Raw genomic sequence first — 15,518 nt, 5'->3', positions numbered from 1 at the left:
CTTGCTATTGGTTATGACTGTATACTGACTCTACCCTACTGGTATAACAGATGATGCAACTTATCCCACTGGTCAGTAGTGGTGGCTTCTTCTGTTAATAAAAGCCTATAGTATGATACATCTGGTCCTTGCTTATGGTGTATCACTAACTGGCCTATAATTCCCAGGATTCTCCCTATTACCTTTTTTCTTAAAAAGGGGACCATATTTTCCATTCTCCAATCTCCAGCACCTTCCCCGTGGCTAAGGATGTTACATCATCACCAACGCCCCAGCTATCTCTTACCTCCTTACGCACAGAAATTTGGGATATATCTTGTCCGCCCCGGGGAACTTATAAGTCTTAATGTTTTGAGAAGATCCATTACATCCTCTTTCTTAATCTCACATAGGATAGCACACAAGCTTGTTCTTTTCCGACCTCACCTTGTCCAAGGTTCTTTTCTCTACTGAAAAATGGATCAAAGTATTCATTTAGCACTCCTCCAACTTCCTCCATCTCTAGGAACATTTCCTAATTTATCCTAAAGCGGCCCTACTTTCACTCATCATCCTTCTGTTCTTCATGTACACGGAGAACCCCTTGGAGTTCTCCTTGATCAGATTTTCTGAGGCCTTCTCATGCCCCCTTTGAGCTCTCCTAAATCCTTTCATAATTTCCTTCCTGGTGACAATATAATTCTCATGAGCCCTTCCTGTTTCCTCCTTCCTAAATCTAACTTATGTTTTCTTCTTCCTTTTAACCAGCTGCCTCATCTACTTTGTAAATGATGGTTCACTATTCCTACCATATTTTCCCCGTCTTAGTGGAACAAACCTATCCAGAACCCCACACAAGTGAACATCTGTTCCCAATTTACACTCCCTAATTCCTGCCTCATCCCCTTGTAATTTCCCCTTCCCAAATTAAACACTTTCCCATTCTGTCTGCTTTTTTCCTTGCCCATAACTGTGCCAAAGCTCAGGGATTTGTGGTCAAATGCTCCCCCACTGTGAGGTTCTCCAACTGACCAGTTCATTACTCAATACTATAGACAATAGACAATAGACAATAGACAATAGGAGCTGGAGTAGGCCATTTGGCCCGTCGGGATGCAGTATGGCCTCTCCTCTCATCATCTAATCCACATACTGTGTCAGGAAACCTTTATGGACATACGTGACAAATTCTGCCCCATCTATCCCTTTTTCAGCCAGGAGGTGCCAGTTAATATATGGGAAGTTGAAGTCTCCTATATTAACAATCCTATAATTTCTGCATCATTCCAAAATCCTCCTACTTATCTATTCCTCAGTATGTCAAAGGCTATTTGGAAGCTGAAACACTACTCCCTTCTTATTTCTGACTTCCATCAACACTGACTCTGCAACGTCTTCCCTTTTTGCAGCTATGACCAGTAATGCTACTCCCCCCCTCCTCTCTTACCACACATCCTATCCATTTTAAAACACAAACTCCAGTACCTGAATCAGTTAATCCTGTCCGTCAGCCAAATGTCTGTAACAGCCGCAACATCGCAATTCAACATCCTGATCCATGTTCTAAGTTCATCGCCTTTATTCCTAACACACCTTGCGATGAAATAACACATTTCAAATCCTCCAACCGACTCCATTTATGCTTCCTCCCCTTCCTGTCCTTCTTCATAAATCCACAAAACATTGCATCATCCTTTCCATTCTCTGCCCTCACATTCTGGTTCTTAACCTTCCTGTCAAACTAGTTTATACTCTCTTCAACAGCTCGAGCAAACCTGCCAGCCAGATGTTGGTCCCTCTCCAGTTCACATGCGGCCTTTCCTTTTTGTTCAGGTCAGACCTTCCCCAGAAGAGATCCCAACAATCCACAAATCTAAAACCCTGCCCCCTGAACAAACTCTTCAGCAACTCATTCATTGGCCATAATTGCCTATTGCTACACTCACTGGCGCGTGGCACAGGTAGCAATGCTGAGATTACCACACATGAGGTCCTGCTTTTCAGCTTCATTCTTAACTCCCTATATTCCCTCTTCACAACCTCAACCCTACTCCCATCTATGTCACTGGTATCAACGCGGACTACAAAATCTGGCTGCTCACCCTCTGGCATCTGAATGTTTGAACTCGATCAAAGACGCGTCTGACCCTGGCACGTCATTCCTAATTCCCATTTTCTTAAATGCCTGCCTCTGCTTTTTTAATGATAAACCTTTTAATCTATCTTCCTTATGCATTTTACATGATTCAACCTTCTCACCAATGCAATTGCCTGCTCTGAGTTTATGATTCAGGGTTTTAGATTTAAGTTTGTCAATCTCAATTTGAATGTGAAATACTATCATATTTTAACCTCTTTTTCTCCAGAGGATCCTTGACCATGAAGTTATTACTTAATCCTGGTTGATGATGCAGGATCAGCCTATTCCCGAGTTATCCCAATGACATCTTATTTCAAGAAAATATCCTGAATGCCTTCCATGAGCTTATTTTCAATTTAATTTGCTCAGTTTATACAGACAGAATTTCCCCCCACCCCCCCCCCCCACCATTTTTTCTTTTCTCCAATTGATAGCTGTGGAGTTGTACTTTTGGACAGACAGTCTTTCCCTTATCTCCACACAAATTAATTTTATTCTAAGATCATCTGTATTTCTAAGCAGAATTCTGGGTGAGTTCAGATTTATAGATGAAAGACATTGAATAGATATGAATATGCAAACAGAAGGATTGATGAGAGTCGACCTCCAGAAGTATTTATTCTAAGTTGAGGCATCAATCAAATTTTGTTCAGGTTGAACAGTGAGATTGCAAACAGTTCCCTTTGGGTTTTTAACAATCCACTCTTCAGTACCTATGCATAGAAGTCCAAATCTGGGTAAGAAACTATTGCCTCAAAATAACTGGAGATTTCTGATTTAAAATAATAATGAGTTAATTGCCATCCACATTGTACAACATACATCTTCTCCGTGGATTGTGACCTTGTCGTGGTGGAGAAGCTTGTGTGGTCCTAAGATCCCGAGAGTGGTAGGGTCATGCATGGTGGTATGGTTGAGGGTAAGATCCCTGACAAAGAATAATCCAACAAAACCCTCAATGGTGGAACAGGCGGACAGATAACTCAACGGCTGTGAAGGCGGATGAAAACTGCAACAAATGCATCAGCTCCAATTATCGTGATATCCATGTCACTGGAATTAGTTGGTCGATTTGGGATGTATCGTGTGTTTCTTTGAATGTAACATCAAGTACACGATAAACAAATACACGCACAAACATCTTCGCTCAGTTGGAACAAAGGTTGACTCGGAGGGATACCCACAAATATAACAACATACATATGCACTGAAATTCTTACTGCTGCTGTACTTTATTTAAAAACAACTGCCATAATGTCCTGAATTCAATTAAAAATACAATAATTTCCTGGTTCAAAAAAAGTGACTTTGCAATTATGGAGACAATTCTATTGTGGTGTCAGAGTAGTCCCCATTAGCATAATTGGGGGAGGCTCAAGAGCGTGATAGCTGTTGAGAAGAAACTGTTTTTGAAATTTGTAGGTGCTGACTGTCAGACCTTCTGCCAGAAGATAGTAGTGAGAAGAGGATATGATAGAGTCCATTAAGATGCTGTGATGTGGTGCTTCACATAAATATGTTAAATGGATGGGATGTCGGAGCCTGTGAAGGACTTAGTGAAATTTGCTACCTTCTGGAGCCTCGGCATCCCTGGGAAGTCGGATTGCCAAATTAGGCGATAATGCGACCAGTCAGTATACTTTACACAGTGCACCTCTGAAGCTTGATAGAATATTAGATGACATGCCAAATCTCCTCAGATTCCTTAGAGGGTAGAGGAAAAAGTGTGCCCTGCTTTGTGATTGTTTGGACGTACTGATCCCGCACATCTGAGTTCCTGATGCTCCCCTCATGAACTTACCACCCAGTCCCGGCTGCCCACCCATCCATCTGAGCTCCTGATGCCTCAAACAACACAGGTACTTAACACAGTCAAAAGTCGTGTGTGTAATTGTTGACTCCCTAAATTTTACCCTAAAAATTGGTCCACAAAATTCAACTATTACATGCATATAAATGGTAGTGCAAAAGAAGAGAAAGTGAGGTATGTCTGTGGTTCAAAGAAACGACAGAAATCTGATGGCAAAGGCAAAAATGCAGTTTCTGTCACATAGTGTTCATCAAGTCGTCACCATTATTCATTGTTCACACCATGCTCACACAGTAAAGATGAGATGGTGTTTCTCCAGGACTACGGAGCATATTTACATAAATACAAGTTAGAAAAGAAGTTAAGCACTTTGAAATATTAAGACGTATACAGTAGAAGTCCACAGTACCCTATCCACATACGTTCGAGGAATTCAGAAGCTTTTGCCCAATCTGGTCATAAGGGCCCACATACTAGATGGCAGAAGGGAGAACTGTTTACATGAAGGTTGTGTGGAGTCCTTCACAATGTTTATTGTCTTTTGCCTGCATCGAGTGTTATAGATGTTGACCAGAACTGAGGGCATGATGTACTGAGTGTTGACCAGTACTGAGGGAATGATGATGTTGAAAGCTGAGCTCTAATCAATGAAGTGTAGCCTGATGTACATGTTGCTGTCATCTAGATGATCCAGAGCTGAGTAGAGATCCATTGACATTGCATCTGCTGAGGAGTGAGTGTGACAATAAGCAAATTGTGGTGGATCCAGATCTTTAATTAAGTATGAGTTAATCAACAAAAAGCTCCTTTGGTCTTGCTGACATTGAGAGCAAGATTGTTGTTCTGTTACACCTAACCAAATTCTAGATCTGCAGTTTGCGTTCTGACTCATCATTTCTAGATATTCGGCTAACAATGCTGGAGTTGTCAGTGAATTTTGAGATTGAATTGGAGCTGAAGAGTCATTGATGGACATGGAGTAGAGTAGGGTACAAAGCATACAGCCTTGGAGTGCCCCTGTCTGTTGATGGTCAGAGAGCAGGAAGTGATGTTGCAGATTTGCATTGATTGACAACTGTCAGGGAGGATCCAGAGGAACCAACAGAGACCCAGATCCTTTAATTTGGTCAAAAGTGTTGCTTGGTATGATGGTGTTGAAAGCTGTAGTCAATGAACAAAAGTCTGTCATAAGTATTCCTATGGTTTAGGTAGGATGGCCAGACATATGATTTTAGTACGGCTTTTGAGTAATCAGTCCTCCATCTGGTGCCAGCTTGAGCTGGACTTTAATTTGTCCTCCATTTGGGGGCATAGGGGAAGAAAGGGGGCACTTACCATGTTAAATACAACATCCCGGGATACATAGGCTGTGTGTGACTATGTTTCTTCTTGCGCGCATGTGCTTGTCCTGGCTGGCGCATGTGCAATGGATTGGAGTACCGGGGCCATTAGCATCACTTCCGTTGACTCCTCCCCACTCCCCATCTTCCACCAATGCTCGACTTTGGAAACATGTCGCTCTCTCGGGTCCACCTCCAGGCCGATTACCACCATGCATCACATTCGCCCCATCAGATTTGGCAATGAACACTGTCATTTATGCTCCCTCACATCTACGCTCTGGGCAGCCTGATGGGGAGGGGGACTGCATCTCTTTTACGAAGTAAAAACATGGAAATACTGGAGAAACTCAGCAGGTCTTGCAGCATCCACAGGAGGTAAAGACCCTTAACTATCACTATATTTCTGAAGAGCTGAGGTTTACCTTTTAAAAAAAGATTCTCCCATCTGAATTATTTTGTATCGAGACTTTTTATTTAGAACTGATTTTATTTATCCTGTCGTAACTCACAGACTTTTCAAATTATTTGGGGCTAGCTGATGGCTTCTGTAAGGTAATTTTATTTTATTTTAATTAAGTTTTTGCTCCCCTCCTCCAACCAAACACCAATTGATATATTCCCAGAACATACCCGGTGGATAAATATAGAATATGTGAGGGCATCATGTCCAAAAGCTAATAAATGGAACAATTTCACTTTATTCTATTCAACAAAGGGAGGGGGCCGTGGGGCAAGGTGAGGGGCGGGGCCTTACTAGAGTTCAACCTAGGGCCCAGGTGGTAGTTAATCCCCCACTGGTGGGGACTTCTGTCCTCTGTAGCGAGAGATTGAAGATGACCGGAGTAAACTTCAGCTGGCTGGAGCATTTAACTCTCCTGAAGGTTCTGTTCACTTCAGTCTCAGCAACTCAGAGCACAGAGGAGTATGGATTTCAACTATCATTCACACTTTCTGAATTTTGAGTCACAAATTACTGCAGAAGACTCTTTTTTTAAATTTTCAGATTATATCTTCAGTATTCAGCTTCAAACAGAATTGATTTAAAAGGGGACTCAACCAATTCAGTAATTCTTCATAGACACATTAGTGAGGCCTTAGTTCCTGCTAAAGTAATTGTTCTTGCATCTATTTTGGGTTCACCAAATGCCAAATCACTGATGAATTTAAGTCCTGGGGAAGCTACCAACTCACTGTAAGCTTTTCAGAATTGACGGGCACATATACAACATTTGATCATTTTAATTTTAGGATTTTTTGCTTTGCTTGGCCCAGGTGACTACAGCTATACCTTAAGTGGATTTGCTTGATAAGATTTAATGGAATTTATGTCAAATATATTCTCCTCTCCCACTGACCTACATTAAACAGGGCTTATTTACCTCATCAAAATAAATATGATCCATGCTGAAGTCCATGTTAAGTTTCTTGATTTATTTAAATGTTTTAAATCCTTCCTTCATTACTACAAGATCAAAATGTTATTGGGGCCAACTATTAAAAGGCAGAATAAGGTCACAGTCAGAATAATTATGGCTAATTACTGGAATAAGTAATCACAATTTAAAATTAATTTCACATTTAATTGAGCAATGAGCTCCCAAGTCAATTACTATTGAATAATAGGCAAAAGATTACAGCAATGAATCACTTGGCATCATCTCAACAAGCTCACCTGACCTGTTCGCAAGCAGAGAAACAGCATTCCTCCACAATGAAGATTTTTTAAAAAGTATAATTGGTCCAAGAGAAAATGTGTGGTTTGAATAGTGAGTTGTGAGGTCAGCTTTATTTTAATATGGCAATGAACAGATTGATTTGAACAAAGAAAAAGGCAAATTGAAGACAATAAATAAACTAAATTCTCCATTTTTATGAACAGTTGCAAAGTTAGAGTTCTACCAAATTTTCTCGTCATTATCTGTCTGCTTCCCTGATTCTGTTGTCCACTGAAACTGTCAGAGAATTTCAAAGTCTGAGCTGAGTCCTTTTTTTAAACAGATTTTCTCACTGCATTTTTCCAAATAAACTACAAGTGAATGCCAAGCTTATCAACTGGAGCAGGAAGGCAAGTATTTTTTGAATACTTCCTCCCATTATCCTGCATATTAGGATAGATAATTACTGCTATCTTTGTTGCATTAATCCTTTCCATAGTTTTTCAATACTTAGGTGCTCAACCTTTTTTTTTCAGTCACATACCTCATTATGCAATCCCTCACTAACCACAGAGCACCTATGGGATTACTTAAAGTGGTATGCAAGCCAAAAAAAAGGTTGAGAACCTCTAACCTGGGTATAGAATTTTGGCAGCGCATGAGGTTACAGCAGCCACTTTGGTTCCTGACTTGACTTGAACTGACTAAATAGGTCACATATTGTTCTCCTTTTCAGATAATTGGGTGCATTGAAGTACAATGGCAGTCATTTGTCACTCAATCAGGTTGAATTATGAATAGATTTATACTCAGATAATTTCTAGTAGTTATTGAATGCCCATTCTTGTATTACATATGCTCTCCAAAGATAGTCGATCGGTTTCAATCCAGCTTGAATGGCAAAGTCTTTGAATCCATCACTTTTCCAATTAATTTTATTGAACTCACCTTCATCTACTTTTGCGTATTCTCAATAGAACACCAATCTTAATAAGGTTAGCATCACTACCCAACCAGACCACAAGCATTACAACAATGAAATGTAAAAAATGCATTATAAAATAATTTAGTTTCATTTACCAGTATTTAATGATTGCCTTTCCCCACTTCTTTCCTTCCAGAGATTTGACTGCACTTGGCATGGAGAACCTAACAATAGAAACAAGTACTATTTTAAGAATGATAACAATCATAGATATTTCAAAACTTTTATAAGACTTAAGTAAGAAATTGAAGAAATTGAAGAAAAAAGAAAATGCTCTAACTGCAAAATTGTTGGCTTTTAATGAATTTCGTCCATAATAATTATTGCAGATTTTATTGCAAATCTTTGTTTGCTGTTCAGTACAGATTTGAATTGTTCCTGCAAAAAAAAAATAAACATTGATTGCATTCATCCCAACACCAAAGATGATCAGTTTCCTTTCCTAACGGAATTTTCTTATCATTTAAGTGCTGATATTTTAGTCCCTGACTAACGACCATAATGGGAACTGAAGGATTGGTTATAACTTGGGTTTGCCCTTTAATGGGGACCTCGAGCTGCTGTGGAGAGTGGGGACCTTATTCTGCCGATGGGGAATGGGGACTTTGAGCTGCTGCCAGAAGCGGGGACCACTGTACAGAGTACTTTTGATACAAAATATTTATTTCTACAATATTTTTAAGAAACATATCTTTAAAAAAACTTTTGGTTGTAGTCAAGGACGACCTATAAAGCATGTAATCAAGCCATTCAGCCCATTATAACCACGGCAGCTATATGCAATAGCAATCCAGCTGATTCAAATCCCTGTTTCTTTCAAATGCTTGTTTCCTTTAGAACTAAATTTTCCTCCACATACATTGTGTTAAAATTTTCTGAAGTCACATTTGTTTTTTTCCCCAAAGAAGCACATGTTGATGAAAAAAATATTATTTAATCAATCCACAAGTCATTTTCCAAGAATGACTTTCTAATTCATGCTGCTCCAATCCTAATTTATTTCCTTCGGCATTACATTGGTGAAATTCTTGCAAAATAAATTTCACAAAGAGGAATATTTTATTAAAGTCCCAAATCAGTAGGAAAGCTGGATTAAATGAGGCATCTCAAAGTCCAGTCTTGATGGACCTAATAGATTGGATCTTTGCTGCAACATTGTAAATTTTGACTTTGCAAATCATTTTGAAGATGAATTTGATGCTGCATTTTCTATAAATGCATACAGATCCATAGTGAAAGTTGCACCAAACTATCTAACTTTTGTGTTAACTGCCTTTTCAATATCTTATCAGATTATAGTTTTAAAAGAAGCTTCTGGAAGGAATTTCTGGTAAAGAACTAGTCTAGAATATTTGATTAATGTTCTATTCAGTTTTCCTATAATGATGCAAACAATTACCCCTAGTAAGAAAATTGTTAAATTTAAATGGTCAGATCAAGTTAACTACTTAGGTATTAAAGTTTTAAAAAATTTAATCATTTATATGGATTAAATTATTCATCTTTATTTTATAAAATTAAGAATGATCTAAATCAATGGAAAAATTTACCAAAAACATTAATAGGTAGAGTTAATTGTATTAAAATGAATATCTTTCCTTGATTACAATATATTTTTTCAGTTTGTTCCTTGTAAAATTTCTCAGAAAATGTTTTAAAGATTGAATATTATAGTTAGGAAGCTTTTATGGAAAGATAAAATGCCAAGAGTGTCTTTATTAAAATTAATGTGAAAGTATGATTTAGGAGGTTTACAACTTGCAAATTTTAAAAATTATTATAATGTGGTACAATTAAAGTTTATTAATAGAATGATTGTTTGGAAAGTCGATTGGTTGAGGCAGATATTGAATTAAATTGAATTAATGAGAATAACAGGGATCAATTTGCATATAATTGGAATTTAAAGTTGTCACATAAATTTAATTCAATAATTTTGATATATTTCATGGAAATGTGGAATAATAAAAATGAAGAACTAGATATATGTGGTAAAATTTCTATGATGACACCTTTGTATCAGAATAAACTTTTTCCTTTTACGATTAATAATCAGTTTTTGAAAATATGGGATCAAAAAGGAATTAAGTTTGTACAAGATTGTTACAAAGGAGATTATTTTATTATTTTTCAAAGAATGAAGGAAAATATGAAATACCATTAAATATTCTTTTTTATTATCAAGTTCGAGCTTTGTTAATGGATTAATTTGGGAATACTATGAGGTTGATCAGACGGACTAATTTTGACATTTTAATTACAGATGGTAGGAAAAAATGATTTATATCAGAAATGTATGTATTATCACAGAACAAAATATATAAGCCAGATTTACAAAAATCTAGGTTAAAATGGGAAAAAGATGGAACAGAAATTACTCAGGAGGTTTGGAGAAACTTGTGTAAAGATTGTATGACAAAAATAGTGAATGTAAGATATAGATTAGTTCAATATAATTTAATACATCAATTATATTTAACTCTTGGGAAATTAATGAGATATTATTTACTTTTTACAGATTTATGTTTTAGATGCCAGAAGAAAAAGGAGCATTTTTATATTCAACATGGTTTTGTGAAAAGGTGAAACCTTTCTGGAAGCAGTTTAATGAACTTTTACAAAATATTTTTAAAGTTAAATTCCCAATGGATCCATCAATATTTTTGCTAAGTAATATTAAAAAGGTTTGTTTGGAATTAAGATTAAATAAATTCCAAATAGCATTTTTGAGATTAGCATTAGCAATAGCGAGAAAATGTATTATGATTACTTGGAAACATTATATAGAGTTGAATTTACTTAGATGGCATTCAGAATTGAGATCTTGTATACCATTGGAAAAAATAACATATAATTTACAAGATAATTATCTTTTATATCAGAAAGTTTGGAACCCTTATTTGGTTTATATGGGTTTGAGATTTTGAATACTTTTGCCTTGGTGTGGTAGAAGTTCCTCAATCTTTGATATTTATCTGTTATTATAGTTTACATCTCCTTTCTTCTTATTATTTCTTTTTAGAGAGGGTAGTTAGGGGGAAATTTAGGGGTGGTTTTATGTAAGGGGTATATAAGAGGAGAGGGTTTACTGAATAAGGGGGAGGCTAGAGGGTTTTTTCTGTTATATGCCATGTATATTTACTAATATTATATATTTTGTATTAAGAGTTTATGTATCATGGTTTATAAAATTTTAAATAAAGTATTCAAAAGAAGAGTGACTCTCAGCCATTCCAGCCTGCTCAACCATTTCATAAGATCATGGCTGACCTGAATGTATCTACAATATAGTCACCTCATAAAGATAATAAAGATAATGATTTATTGCCATATACAGTACTTTTCCGATTATCCGAAATGCTTGGGACCGGACCGGACCTATCTTGCTTAAGGGATTTTTTGGATATTGGCTTTGAATATTGACTCCAAAGCAGCCCAGTGGCATCAGGAGAATATTTGTATTGGCTGCCGATCCCCAACATCTCCCCACTGCTGTCGTCAATGCTGCCCGGGAGCCCAAGGTCCCTGTTCCTGCTTGGAAGCCTGAGGTCTCACCTCACCTGTAAGTGGTAGGAGACTGCACAGGGATTGTCCTCCAGCAAAATTTCAGTGACTGCGTTGAAAGGATATTTGACAGAGGGAGTGGGTTGGGCAAACAGGGAGAGAGAACAGCTCAGCCAGGTGAGGAGAGAGAGAATGTGGCTCAGGCGAGCGAGTGGGAAGAGAGCACGGCTCAGGAGGGTGGGCGAGGGGGGAGAGAGTGCAGTATTCAATTTAAATTCTGATAATCCCTAGTTCTAGATTCTTTTACAAAAGAAAACATCCTCGGCACTTTCACTCTGTCAAGTTCTTATACATTTCAATCATATCACCTCTCACTCCTCTAAATTCTTGTGGATACAAGTATAGCCCAACAAAATTGTCCTCAAAATACAAACTGTCATTTCCAATATTACTCTCATAAACCACTTCCAACATTTTTAAATTCTGCATTAATGCTACAGACAGTACTCCAGATATGGTCCCATTGGCATCTTATATAAATGAAGTATAACCTTCCTACTTTTATATTCAGTTCCCCAGGCAATTAAATAATATCGTTTGCTAATTATTTCCTTACCTGCATCCCAATTTTGTGTGAATCATACATCAGAACACAAGCTCACTCTACACCTGACCTCTGCAATCTTGCACAATTTAGATTATCTTTTTTCTGCTGGTAGTCGATTTAATATTTGCCCCATTGATAGATTTTTGCCTATCCACATCCTTCTGTAGCCTCAAAGTATTTGTTTCTTTACAACTTACTTTCTTCATTATCTGTTTTCTGCAAACTGCATAACCATACTTTTTGTACCTTCATTCAATTTTCATATGTATATTGTAAAATCTCAAAGCCCCCACTGCTGATCCTCATGACATCCTACCAAGTACAGAAAGAAAGATCTGTCTATGTCTACTCTCTCTTTTACCACTAGGATATCTTCTATCCACACCAATTTGTTTTGTCCCACACTTTGAGTTTTATTTTCTGCCATATCTGCACAAATACCTTAACATGATGTTTTTTCTCAGTACCCTATGATATATTTCTAATAATTGCTTCTACCATTCTTTCCCAACACCACATTTTAGCAAGTTGGATCATCTGGCTTCAAACAGCCAGCCTAAAAAGAGAGGCTCTAAAGATCAGGACAGCTAGAAGGTGGTTGCAGGAAGCTGAAGAATGGTTACAGGACTTCCTCGAGTCAGCGGATTGGGTGGTGTTCATGTACTCAGCTGAGGATTACACCAAGGCTGTCACAGACTTTATCAAAACAGCTGTGGATAAATGTTCCCACCAAAATTTTCAGGGTTTTTCCACCACCAGAAGTCTTGGATGAAAAATGAAATCTGGAACTTGCTGAGAGCCAGATCATAAGAATTTAAGTTTGGAGATCCAGCTCACTACAGAAGGAGCAGATGTGACTAGAGAAAGCCATCTCCCAGGCAAAGTGGAGTTTATGGACAAAAATGGAAACCCCAATGAAGACCAACCTGCATGACATTACTTGGTACAAAACAAGATGCAATAGGAGACAGCAAAGCTTCACTCCCATATGAACACAATGCCTTCTAAGCCTGATTTGACCCCAAGGAAAAAGAAGAACCACCACTGTGCACCCCCATGTCCCCTGATGATCCTCTCCTATCCATATCCTAGGACGACTGCAGGTTGCCTTCAGGAGAGTGAATCCGAGGAAAGTGTATGGTCTGGACGGAGTACCCAGCCGTGTATTAAAAATCTCTGCTGACCAACCTACCAAAGTTTTCTCAAATATTTTCAACATCTTGCTCCAACAGGACATGGTACCCACCAATTTCAAAAAGGCATCAATTGTATTGGTGCCCAAAAAGAGTGTGGTTACCTGTCTAAATGACCAGTGGCACTCACATCAACAGTGGTGAAGTGTTTGGAAAGGCTGGTGTACAAGATATCAGCTCCTGTCTCAGCAGCGACATGGATCCATTCCATTTCACTTATTGTACAACAGGTCTACAGTGGATGCCATCTCACTGGCTCCACACAAAGCCCTAGAATATCTGTACAGCAAAGGTGCATACATCCGTATGCTCTTTATTGACTTTCAGGATTTTCATGAGCACAGAATTTCATGATTTGCTCATGACAAAAAATTCTGATTCTATTGTTTGGCAGTTAACACCATCATCCCCCTCAAAACTGATCAGAAATTTCCAAGACCGAGGACTCAACACCCCACTGTGTCATCGGATCTTTCATTTCCTCACCTCCAGGCCACAGTCAGTGAGGATTGATAAGAACATCTTCTCCATCAGTACCACAGAGCTGTGTTCTTAGCCCCCTGCTCTACTCACTTTACATCTACAACTGTGTAGCTCTGTACAACAGTAAGACCATCTACAAATTAGCTGAAGGTACCACGGTAACAGGTTGTATAAAAAGGGGTAGTGAGTCAGCATACAGGAGAAAGAATGAAAATTGGCTGAATGCTGCAGCAACAACAACCTCAAACTCAAGGTTATAAAAACCAAGGAGCTGATTGTTGACTTCAGGAAGGGAAAACCAGAGGTTAATAATCCAGTGATCACTGGAGGAATCAGAGGTGGAGAGGGTGAACAAATTTAAGTTCTTAGGAGTTACTATCTTGGAGAATTTTTTCTCGACCCAACACTCTGATGGCATCGTTAACAAAGCATGTTAGCATTTCTCTGTCCTCAGAAGTTTGTGGAGGTTTGGTATGACATCAGAAACCCTGGTAAATTTTTACAGACATATGGTGGGAGGTGTACTGACTGGCTGCATCACGGTCTTGTATTGAGAGTAAAACCCTGAAAAGATTAACCCAGATATCACAGGTAAAACCCTCCCACCATCAAGAACATTTACAGGGAATGCTGCCATCAGAGAGCAACAGCAATCATCAAGGATCCACACCACCCAGCAGACGCTCTGTTCTCACTGTTTCCATTAGGAAAGAGGTATAGGCACCACAGGACTCACATCACCCAGTTCAGGAACACCTGCTCCCCCCCTCCACCATCAGTCTCCTCAACAATAAAGTCAATCAGGACCTAATTTAAGGACTCTTACTTGTGCACTTTATTGTTTTTTTACTCTCTATATTGAACAGTCAGTTTTGTTTAAATTATTTTACATGTGTACATTGTGTACAGTTTTTTTCCCCCACGACCAATAAGTGGTAACTCTGCCTCACCCACAGGAAACCAGGGTGTATATGATATATATGTATTCTGACAATAAATCTCAAATCTGAAGAGAGAGAGAGTATGTGTGTGTGTGTGTGTGTGTGTGTGTGTGTGTGTGTGTGTGTGTGTGTGTGTGTGTGTGTGTGTGTGTGTGTATTTTGCCTCTCTATGGTCCACGCTGCTGAAGATCCAGCTGCGCTGGGTGGGTCACGTCTCCAGAATGGAGGACCATCGCCTTCCCAAGATCGTGTTATATGGCGAGCTCTCCACTGGCCACCGTGACAGAGGTACGCCAAAGAAAAGGTACAAGGACTGCCTAAAGAAATCTCTTGGTGCCTGCCCCATTGACCACTGCCAGTGGGCTGATATCGCCTCAAACCGCGCACCTTGGCGCCTCACAGTTCAGCGGGCAGTAACCTCCTTTGAAGAAGACCGCAGAGCCCACCTCACTGACAAAAGGCAAAGGAGGAAAAACCCAACACCCAACCCCAACCCACCAATTTTCCCCTGCAGCCGCTGCAACCGTGTCTGCCTGTCCCGCATCGGACTTGTCAGCCACAAACGAGCCTGCAGCTGACGTGGACTTTTACCCCCTCCATAAATCTTCGTCCGCGAAGCCAAGCCAAAGAAGTATAAGTGTTCATATCAAATTAGCATTGATTCCTTTATTGCAATCACACAACAGTTTGTTTTTTCTGCACAATTGCAAATGTCAATATATAAACTAACATTTAAAAATAAAAATCCAAAGTTCAGTTTTGTCAGTGAAACTCATTTTCTACATTGTGTTGATGAGTGATACTTGAATATTATTTTAGCCCAGTGCAATTGCATTATTAACCAATGAACAATTTATTAATCCATTTACACACATGCA

The 15,518-nt window shown here is 38.7% G+C and overlaps 1 long non-coding RNA gene across 1 annotated transcript in view; it reads right to left on the bottom strand.

Annotated features, from left to right (window-relative positions):
* Positions 1 to 15,518, bottom strand: part of LOC138740063 (uncharacterized) — a 695,594-nt gene that overhangs the window by 307,823 nt on the left and 372,253 nt on the right. The window contains exon 3 of the long non-coding RNA XR_011342642.1: positions 8,008 to 8,076. This is a non-coding gene — a long non-coding RNA (uncharacterized lncRNA). The remainder of the gene's footprint in view (positions 1 to 8,007; positions 8,077 to 15,518) is intronic.

This window comes from Narcine bancroftii, chromosome 7 (assembly GCF_036971445.1).
Source record: "Narcine bancroftii isolate sNarBan1 chromosome 7, sNarBan1.hap1, whole genome shotgun sequence".
Taxonomy (NCBI): Eukaryota; Metazoa; Chordata; class Chondrichthyes; order Torpediniformes; family Narcinidae; genus Narcine; species Narcine bancroftii.
The sequence above is the reverse complement of the archived record's forward strand: the minus strand, read 5'-3'. Positions and strand labels throughout refer to the sequence as shown.